This window comes from Dipodomys spectabilis, unplaced genomic scaffold (genome assembly GCF_019054845.1).
Source record: "Dipodomys spectabilis isolate Male_0828 unplaced genomic scaffold, ASM1905484v1 ptg000679l, whole genome shotgun sequence".
NCBI classification, from domain to species: Eukaryota; Metazoa; Chordata; class Mammalia; order Rodentia; family Heteromyidae; genus Dipodomys; species Dipodomys spectabilis.
In genome coordinates, this window is record NW_024871356.1 from 615099 (window position 1) to 626993 (window position 11895).

The following is an 11895-nucleotide window of genomic DNA, read 5'->3' on the forward strand; positions in this document are numbered from 1 at the left end:
CCCATTTGACCATATAACCATTGTGATATCACAATCCATTGTGACATCACATTGCCCTTGTGACATCATTAACCTGCTGTGCCATCACAAACCAGTCCTGTCATTATAAGTTTTGTGGCATTGTCATATGTTAGGCTCTTTGTGAGCTCATAATCTGTTTTAAATCTCTTATTTCTGATATGACATGTGAAATCAGAAATCCCCTGTGACATCATACTGCCAGATATCATGACCATTGTATCACATTGTGACATCACAAACCTGTGAGAACAGCATCACATTTGTGACAACACATGCCTTTGGAGACATTACAGTCCCTTTTTGAACTCATATATTCATTGCCAATTAATGACCATTGAGATCTGCCATGCCACTCTGACATCATGAACCCATTGTGACATCACAAACTTATTGTGACCTCATCATGAGAATGGCATCAACGACTAATTGTGGTATCAAAGCATTATTTTGACATGATATTGTGGTATTGCCATTGTGATATCACTGTCCCATTGTGTTTTTACAAACCTATATGGCCACATCACAACTTAGAAAATTCGTGGCCTTTGAGACTTCAAGCTCTTTCTGTGAACTCGTGTTCTTATGACCTCTAAGGCAAGGAGACAAACCATGTGGTCACATTTAATGTATAAAACAATTTACAATAGAAAGGGGACTGAGATTACCTTATCCTGGACTGGATACCCAGGTCCAACAGCAGCCTTGACCACCAAACCTGAGACCTCCGATGGGCAGCCCCACCCTTTCTTAATTGGTCTGCACACGACCAGCCAAAAAATTATGATCTCTGAATCTCCAAACCTCAATGGGCAAGGCTTTTTACTTTTTCATTCTTCCCTCCTTCACTACAGTCCTCTCCTTCCTTCCTGGTCTTTCCCTTTTTCCCTTCCGCCACTTCCTTCTTCTCTTCAGGTCTCTCCACTCTCCACAGGCCTGCCCTACTCTGCCCCAGTTACCACTTGCCAACATTCTGCTCTCCCTCATCTTCCTCTCTTCTCAGGTTTTTTCCTTTCTGTTATCTCATCACTTTCTTACATCCGGGTAGCTCCCATTTTTATCCCCGCTTCCAATGCTCTGAAAATGCACCCTATATATAGGTTGTACCCCTCCTCACTCCAACAGGTCTACTGCCTAGCAATTTTTAACCGTCTCTTCCCAATCTGCCCAATGCTCAATCACTTCTTGACAGCTCACTAAGTGAGGCTTGACACCTCCACCTTTGGCGGCATTCCCCACATTCTCCCGTGGGCCAGGGCAAGAATTTACAATGATTATCGACTCCCACAGATAATTTTGGCAACACTGGTTATTACAGTATCCTCATAGTGAATTAGAAGAAATTGAAGTTGCATATATCATTGTTATATTAAAACTGGATGAGACATCACTAACGCATCGTGACCTCATCAGTGCGGAGACATCACAAACTCATTGTGATACCATATTACCATTGTGCCACCATGATCATATTGTGACATCCCAAACCTATTATGACCTCAGAAGCTTTGAAAGCTTGGCCTTTGTGTCATCACAGGCCCTTTGTGTACCCATATCCTCACTTTGAGCAAATTGAGATCAGACATGCCATTTTAACATGGCAAAACTTTTGTGACATCATCACCAGTGTAACATCACATTGTTATTATGACACCATCAACCCATTGTGACATCATATAACAACAATGACTTCATAGCATTATGACATCACATGGTCATTGTGATGTCACAGATACATTGGAATGCCTATTCTGTGATTTCATTCTATTTCAAATGTGGCAGGTGGGTTGATAACAGAAATAGATTGTGATAACATAACCATAATGACATCACAATACCTTGATGACACCGCATTGCCATTATGATATCACTAACCCACTGTGACATCACAAAACTGTCCTATCCTCATAAATGTTTTGACATGCTGCCAGTGTGATCACTAGCCTCTCTGAGCTCATAAATTGTTTAATTCATAATACATCAGGTATGATATGTGATATCAGAAATCCACTGTGACATCACGACCACTGTGACATCACATTGCCAGATGTCATGAACATTGAGTCACATTGTGACTTTATAAACCTGGTAAGATTCATTACACTTGTGCCTACATATGCCTTTGGATACATCATTATCCCTTGTGAACTTATATATTCATTGTCAATTAGAGACCTAGCATGAGATGTGACATCACCATCCCATTGTGAAATCACAAATCTATATGACCTCATCACCTATATGGCATTACCAACTATTTGTGACTTCAAAACAATACTATCTCATGTAATAGTAACATTATATTGCCAATGGGATATCTCTGTCCCATCGCATTTCCACCAATACATTAGGTATTCATAATATTTTACAAAATTTATGGCCTTTCTGACTTCTAGCTCTATACAATGGTGATATTACAAATTCATAGTGACATCACTATCCAAGTGTGACCTTATCCCCACTGTGACATCACAAACCCATTGTGACAACATATTTCCACAATGATATCACGATCACCTTGTGATATACCAAACCTGTTGTGACCTCTTAGCACCTTTGAAAAAGCACATGGTTTTTGTGACATCACAGTCCTTTTGGGTAGTTATATCATTGTGAACAAAGGACAACTGATATCAGACATGCCATTGGACCATTACAAATGATTTGTGACATCATCTCCAGAGTGAGATCACATTGTTGTTAGGAAAACATCAGACCATTGTGACATCCCAAAATGACAATGACATCATAGCATTATGTCATCACATTTTCATTGTGAGGTCATAGAGACAATGTGATTGCCTATTCTGTGATTTCATTCTATCTGAAATGTGGTATATAGTTTGATTTCAGAAACCCTTCACCATTGTGACATTACAATCCCTTTGTGACCTCATATTGACATTGTGATATCATTAATGCAAAGTAAAATGACAAACCTATTTTGTCCTCAAAATTTTGTAACAAGCGACTACCTTCATCTGGGCTGAATGCCCAGAGCTAAATTCAGCCTCAACCACCATGAACCCTCAGAGCTCCAAAGAGCAGCCCAGCCATTTATTAACTGGTCTGCAAACAATCATCCCCCAAAATAATGATCTCCAAAACTCCACATTTCAAAGGACAAGGCTATTTCCTTTCTCTTCATCCTCCTACTCTCCAGACCTGTCCTACATTTCAGGTCTTTTCATTTTTTCCTTCCACCATTCCCTTCCCTTCAGGCTGCTCTACTCTTGACAGTCCTGCCCTGCCCTATCCAGGTGGCCAGCTGCCATCCTTCACCTCCTGCTCTCCCTCAATTTCCTCTCCTCCCAGGTCTTTACCTTCCTGCAGTCTCATCACTTCTTTCCTTCCAGGCCTTTCCCCTTTTTCTCTCCCCTTCTGTTGCTCTGAACATGCAGCCTATATATAGGCTGTGCCCTTCCCCCACTGTGATATATTTCCCGCATAAGAGTTTTCAATCAACACTTCCCAAATGTTCATGCCAAATCACTTCTTGGCAGCTCACTATGTTGGGCTTGACATCCTATCTTCTTCAGCAGCATGTCCTGCCCCTTCCAGTGGCATGCAGCCACCCTCTCTGGTGGTCCAGACCAAGAGGCCATGATGACTATCTGTTCCCGTGGATTATAGGGGCACTGCTGGTTTTTACCGTGTCCTCATGGTGGTCTAGTAGCAATTGAAATTGGGCAAATAATTGTCATATTACAAAGTCGTGGCATAACTAATCCATTGTGACTTCATCACCAGTATGACATCACAAACCCATTGTAACATCACATTGCTGTTTTGACACAAGGATCACATTGCTACATCCCAAATCTATTATGACCTCTTACATCCTTTGAAAAAATACACAGATTTGTGACATCACATTCCCTTTGTGTACTCAAATCCCCACTGTGAAATATTGACAATTGAGAATCAGACAGGACATTTTAACATCAAAAACTGTGAGTTCATCACAATTGTGACTTCACATTGTCATTTTGACAACATCTGCACATTGGGAAATTACACAACTAAAATGATATGATAGATTTACAACTTCACATTGTCCTTGTGACATCATAGACACATTATGAATGCCTTTTCTGTGATTACATTCTATTTAAAATGTGGCTTGTAGGTTGATATCATAAACAAATCGTGAACTCATAAACACTGTGACATTACAATCCCTTTGTACATCACGTTGCCACTGTGATATCACAATAACCACATATCACAATATCACATAACCCCCCGTGACATCACTAACCTATCCTGTCATCATAACTTTTGTGACATGCTGCAATTCTAATATCTTAGGCCTTTTTGTCCTCATAATTTCTTGTTGAATTCATTAAATTTCACATATGACATTTGATATCAGAAATTCCCAGTGACATCATGACCATGGTGATATCACACTGCCAGATTTCATATCCATTGTGACAAATTCTGACATCACAAACCTTCTAGGATTTCATTATATGTGTGACAACACATACTATTGGAGAAACCAAAGTCCCTTTGTGAACTCATATACTCATTGTAAGGTAAAAACAATTGAGAACCATCATGTCATTGTGACATGCCCAACACACTGTGACATCACCAATCTTTCGTGACCTCATCACCAATGTAGCATCATCAACTAATTGTGACACCAAAACAATATTTTGACATTATGTATTGAGTTGACATTGCCATGGTGATATCACTGTCCCACTGTGTATTCACAAGCCTAATATGACCTCATAACATTTATAAAAACTCATGTCCATTAAGACTTCAAGCTCCTTCTTTGAACTTGTATGCACATTGTGAAATACTAGCAGTTGAAACTGGACATGTGTTTGAGATATTACCAAATCATTATGACATCATAGGCCTGTTGTGACCTCATCACCACAGTGTATCATAAAGTTATCCTGACCCCTAAGTTCCTTTGAAAACTTGTGACATCACAGTCCCTTTGTGGATCCATATCCTCATTGTGAACACATAATTGAATTCATATATGACATTGTAATATCACAAACCCTTTGTGACCCAATCACCAGTGTGACAACACATAGTCATTATGACATCATTACCTCCTTGCAACATCAATTTACAATGACCTCATAGCATTATGACATTAAATTTTCATTGCGATGTTATAGACACATTGTAAATGCCTATTCTCTTAGTTCATTCTATTTCAAATGTGGCATTTGGGTTGATATCAGAAAACCATTGTGATCTCATAAATATATGGCATCACAATTACTTTGTGACATCACAGTGCTATAGTGATTTCACGAACACACTGTGACATCACAAACCTGCCCTCTTCTGTCGGGTCTTCATCCATCCCATGAAAACTGGACAGGGTCCCAGGAAAGCTACGTGTGGCTGCTCGCCCATTCCTCAGCCTCCCTTAGCCCAGGAGACAATCAGATGCAGTGAGTCAAGTCAAGAAGGGACTCGTTTATTAACACAGAGCAAGACCTTTTTAAAGCAAAAGACTGCGTGGGAGGAGAGGAAATGGAACCAACCATTCACTGTAAAGGTAACACCTTATCATACACCTAAGCTTCCACAAGCTGTTTACACACGGAAGGTAAACAAATCAGGCTCTGCTCAATCAACATCCTCTCAGGGCCATCTTTGCTGCCTGTGTGCCCCACAGATTCCCCCTTTCTGTATTAATGGCAGATACAACTCCCAGTTAGTTATCCTTTTCCTCTCCTCTGTAAAGGTTATTTTAACAGGATTAGATTGGTAAGAATAGCATTGGCTATGCAGGGGGTTTGAGGCAAGTCTGGGGGTCAAGATTTGCCAGAAAAGGATAGGGCCCTTGTGCGTGATATAAGAGCCCGTCCCTGTTGCCTCACATCCCCAACTAGCATAGTAATAAACATCAGCCCCACCACAGTTAGAAATGTCTGAAGTAGTTCGATTAATTCCGGGGCATATAGAACAGTCTTTATCTTGTCTTCTTCAGAACATGGGAGCAGCCTGTGTATTGGGAATTCCACACATGCAACACAGTGCATCCTCGTGGGCCCCCACTCTCAGGCCATTCTACTATAGTCCAGAAAAACAAGGAAAAAAAAAACTCTGCAGACATAGCAATGTAATCCCGAGCACCTGGATTCTTTCAATTAAGCCAGTTCTTTGTTTGTGCCTCCAAGCAAGTACAGGGGTCAAGATGACCTTTGAGTTTTACTGTTGTCTCCCAACACTACGTCTTTGTTCAAAGAAGAGAATCCGCCTGTCTTAGGTTGGGTGAATCATCTAGTCTGTCTTACCCTTCATCCAGAACTTCTTCAGAGCAAAGGAGAAGGCCCTGTCTTAGGTTGGTCAGACTGGCACCTCTCTCTTACCCATCTCTGGCTGCGGTTCCTCTTGAAGGAAATTCATAACTGGATGGCTAAACTCATAAGAGGATTGCAGTGCACATATAATGCAAGGAAGGCATAGAAAAACCATCAGCAAAAGCATTCCCAGGCCAAGCAATGTCATTAGCAGTCCTTTAACAGTCAGGAATGGGACAGCAGTCTTTGCGATTTCAGAGTCCAGAGGTGGGGCTTGTAAAAGGAATATTAGAACAGGTAGCATTAAAATAAATAGCTCCTACAAAAATATTAAATGGTCCATATGTAATGACATAGGGAGGTGATCAAAATGAAGGTCAAGCCACCAGGTCGAAGGGACAGCTTCTCTTGTGGAGCTATGTCTGCATTGCCAGCAGTGATCACTGCCCAGGTCACCCAATGAGGTTGATGTGGATTCCTTAGCCATTGCCGGCACTGGGAGGGTCAGAAGAGCCAACAGCTGGAGTATTGCCATCTGCAATTGTTAGAGAACACAAGAGCTTCTCAAGGGCTGATTGCCCTTGGGAATGGTTAGTTATCTTTCTTGCTTTCCCTCCTTTAAACACAAGCCTCTGCCACCATAGCCATTTTCCTTTCCTTGTTGGTTAGTTTACACTTGGGCATCCTCCTGTATAGAGGAAATCGGTAAAACTTTAAGGTTCCTGGCAAGGACGCAAATGGAGGTTGACATCTCTGTGGGAAAAATGCATCCAAATCTCCTGCCCATGGTAACTAGCAGGTCAGGTTCTCTCCATTGTTGTGTCAGGGGGTCCTTCCACCTGAATTTCACTTGGGGCTTAGGGTTTAGTTGTCCCCAGTGCTTCTGAAAACTGGATTCAGTTGCCCCTTTTGGAAAACTTAAAATGTTAATGGTAAACAAAGCTATCTGTAACTGTATATGGGGGCTAACTCCCACTTTTTGTTTTAATAATTTCTCTTTAAGACATTGGTGATTTCTTTCTATAATTGCTTGGCCTTGGGGATTATAGAGAAATACTATAGTATGATTAATGTGCCATTTGTCAAAAAATTCTGACATTGCTTTACTAACAAAACAGGGTCCATTATTGGTTTTAACTTGTGCTAGTAGAACCAAGGTGGCAGAGCATTGAAGAAAATGTGCTTGTGAATGTTTAGTTCTTTCTCCTATATGTGCAGTGGCCCAGCAAGCTCTTGAGTAAGTATCTATACAAAGATATTTTTAAACGTACCAAAGGCTAGGAAATGAATAATGTCTGCCAGGATTAAGGCCTCTGAGATTTACCGCTGGTGGTTGTAATGGGGTACTTTTAAGAAGGGCTGGCATGTTTTGCAGGTATGTACTATCTTTTTGAGATCCTTTACAGGAATCTGAGGAAATCTATGTTGAAGACCCCTTCAGTTAATGTGGGTGAAATCATGCAAACAGGTAGCCTCTTGTAATGTTAATACTTGTGGACCAGTAGCTAACTGGTCCGCCCAATTATTGCCTAGGGATCAAAACACAGGAAGTTTTGAATGCCCTCTCAAATGTTGAATATGAATAGGGGCTCCTCACCCTTCTAACACACCCTTAAGGGTAACCATAAGAGGGGAAATAGGGTTTTCATCCAGCTTAATATGTGCCTGAGAAATATGAGGGAACAAGTTAATCATATATAGGATATCAGAATACAAATTAAAGGGTTTTTTAATGTCCTGAAGGGCCATAATTACGGCCAGAATTTCTTTATATTGTGCTGACCCTTGACAAGGTTGAAATATTTGTTGGCTCAGGGTCTTTTGTTGCTCTTCAAAGGCAGCATACACAGAGCCTGCTTTACCTCCATCAGAAAAAAATATGGAGGGCACCAGGAAGATTCGTAGGAGAAAATAGAGAAGGCATTTTGAGGGGAAGTCGCCATAAGGTGACAGTCCATTTGGATGGTCCATAATGGCAATCAATTTGGCCTAGGAACCCCTCCTCAGAGAGAGCAAGATGAGCATTGGCTTGAGTGAGCCACTCAACGTCTACCATCTGAAAAGGAAAAACAATGGAGTGAGGGTTGAGGCCATAATGCCTTTGAGCTTGGGTCCTTCCCTTGACAATAACATCTGCAAGTTACCCTGCCTGAGAGTACACCTGAGGTGTGACGCCCAGGGGAGTATGAAACCACTCTAATGGCTCCCCCCTTTAAGTTAAAACTGCAGAAATCATTGTAACACCTATAAACAACTAAGGTATATTCTGAAGGTAGAGTGGGAGTCCAGGGCATGCCTCTTAGGGGCGTTCCTACTAACTCCATCCTTTCATTTATCTTACTTAGATCTTGGAGTATACGCCAAGCCCCAGAAGGCATTTGAATAACAGATACAGGTGTGTTCCAAGGATTAATAGAAGGACATACGTGCCCAAGGTTTATCTGTTCCTTCAGCAAGAAGTGGAGGGCTACAAGTTTAGGTTTGGTCAATGGCCACTTCTCCACCAAGATAGGGCTTCTGGGTTTCCACCTAATGGGAGGTACTCAAAAGCAGTGGCCTTTAGGATTGGGGGTGTAACTGAGCGGATCCCCTATATTCTTCTCTGTAATTATGAAAGTTAAAAATCCTTTTCCTTAACTCTCTCTAGATCCTGTTTAAGCCTTTCTGCTTCTTCTCCATCCAGGATATCATCATAGGATGCTCAATGGTCTGTAGTGACCATGGCATCCATTTATCTTAGCATGTCTTGCCCTAGTAAATTGGCAGTGAGTTTTTTGCCACTAAAAAGCATATCTTTCCCCGTTCTCCATCTGGTCTAGTCCATTTCATATGGGCAACCGTCTCTTTGGACTGGGAGTTGCCCTCTACCCCCAATATTGGGGGCCTTGGTGCAAGCTTCCAGTCCAAGGGCACTTCCTCCTCTCTGAGTATGGTTTGATCTGCCCCCGTGTCAATTAGGCAGTGAAATTGCTTCCCACCTGTGAAAATAGTAATTTTAATGTGGAGTCCTTCCTCCAGGGACACAGTCCTATGGGCCTGGGTCATCCTGCCATGAAGCTGCCTGGGACTCACAGCACAGTGGGTTCCTCCTTGAGTTAATGGGGCTGGAAGACACCACTCCCCTAGTTTAAAGGCTTCCTATTTACATCAAATTTGGATGGACAATCTTTTTTCCAATGGTACCCATTCCTTCACCTGGGGCAGGGTGTAGGGGGAGGTTAGGACCTCCCGGGCCGTTTGGCAGGGGGGGGGGTTGTTGTGAATAGTCCTTCTTAAAGTGCCCCTCCTGCCCGCATTTAAAACAAGTCCCTCTCCCCAATGGTTTTCGGGTTCTTCGGCTTTGGGCTGCCAGCACCTGGGTAATAGCCTCAGTCATTGCAGATGTCTGAACCTGTAAAGCTAAAGGTTATGATTGTGACTGGTGCTGTTGCATTCCCACATCCTGTGAGGCCACCACACTTTCTGCTCATGGAACTCTCTCTAAATCCTATGCAGGCCATGAGGTGGTCTGCATTCACCCCTTTCCAAACCAGCAAATTTACAAACTGATCTTGGAGGTTCCCTGCCAATAGCTTGTGGTTAATACTCTGTTGGACTCAGTCTACAAACTCAGCTAGAGGCTCACCAGGTTTTTGTCTCACTCTTGCTATGGGGGATTCACTGGGCCTATCATCCAGTTTGTTGCCTACAGCAAGTCCTGCCTGTCTCACCTGTTCATTGTACGGGCCAGATATTGTGGCCTGTTGGACGCCAGTGAAGTACCTTTCCCCTGACCCTGTTAACATGGCAAAAGTAATAGGTATCACGGGTTGAGCATGCCGGTTATTCTCCACCCGCACTCTGCATTCCTCCTTAAAGAAGGCACACCATTTAATAAACTGAGAACTGGTGAGGAGGGCTTTGGCCACATCCCAACAGACACACAATTAGGTGATAAGCAACGTCATGTAATAGGGTCTGGGCCCAAGGAGAGTTCGGGCCATCCTCCACCACCACCTTGTGGAGCTCTTTCAGATCCTTAGCTTCCCATGGATACCATTCCAAGGTCATATTACCTCCTGGTGCCAGATTGACTGGATAAGCTTGGGGAAGTGAATCCTGTGGTCCGGACTCCTATGTGGCACTTCCCTTAAATGTCAAGACTCCAAGTAGGTTACTATCCCAGCCCTCGGCCCCTTTATGGAAGGTTGTAGGGGTCTGGGTCTTGCAGGTCCCTTTTGCAGCTCCCGTTAGGCGCCTTACCTTCCCTCCCCCCCAATCAGGGGAATAGTGTGGGGACCTAGGACCGTCAATGGCACCCAAATCATAGGGGGTAACTTTCACCCTCATCTTGACTTCCACTGTGCATGTTTTGGTGCGTTCTCGGTGGAATTTGACCCATTCCATTTCCTTCTCACTTCCAAAGTCCTCCTTTACTCCCTCTAGGCCTAATGTTGCCCCTTTCTCCTTCCTCTGTGAAATTGCATTACCCATACTAAGGGTTTCACTTACCCTGAGAGAGTGCTTAGCCTCAGCTGGTATCTTTTCCTTTTGATCCCCATGTGGGGAGCCAGATGTCAGGTCTTCATTTGACCCACAATAGACGGACAGGGTCCAAGGAAAGGTAGAAGTTAGAAGTTAGAAAGTTAGAAGGATTTGAGGGAAAGGTGTATTCTAAGTTGGAAGTGGATGCCCAGTAGGTGTTTGATAACAGAGATACCCTGGATAAAAAAGAGTCTAAGAAAGGGAGTTGAGTTTTGGTAAGAGGACCAGAATAGGGATCAAGAATCCCTTGGCAAAGACAATACAATTCATTTGCAAATGGCAGTAGGGAACCTCTAGGACTAGATCAGTGTGCTTATTGAAAGCAAAATGGACATTGGGAAAAGGAATATCCAAGGAGGAGAAAGATAGAAAATGACAGGTATGTAAACACATTAAACACTTGGAAAACGTGTTCATATCTCTGGAGTAACATGCAAAGGAGCTTGTTGCTCTGAATTCCAACTGTGTTCAATTTAAAAAGCAGCCCTCTGAACTTAAGAAGAAATGTGGCAAAGAAAAATTCACACACTTTTATCTCAAAACACAGGCTTATAAAAGACTGAATCTCCATTATGTGCCAGTTAAAACCAACCAAGGTGTTAAAAGCACATAGAAGAACACATTGGATAAAACAGAGAGAATTATTTGATGTGAAGAAAAGATTTGAAGATATAAACTTGTGAGAGTGAAAAATGAGAAGAAAATCCTCAAAAGGAACCTAGAAAACACTCAGAATTAAATGAAATTCAAATACAAACCCTGAATACGTATGAGACAAATTAAGGGACCACAGGCCGACAGAAACACAAGACACGAATACTGCCATCCTTGCTAACCACAAGTGAGGCCAAAAAGAGATCCTGTTGCTGCATTATGAAATCGTGGACCTGAAAAATGAGCTGGACCTGATATAAGAATGTATTAGGCTGTAGTACATGTCGATTATAAGCTTTGAAAATTGTCACCAGAAATTCAAAGCAACAGAGCGAAAAGGAAAGAGTAATTAGCAGAGAAGACAGGGAAGTGCTGTCATAGATGAGGTCAAGTAAAGTGAACAGGAAAATAT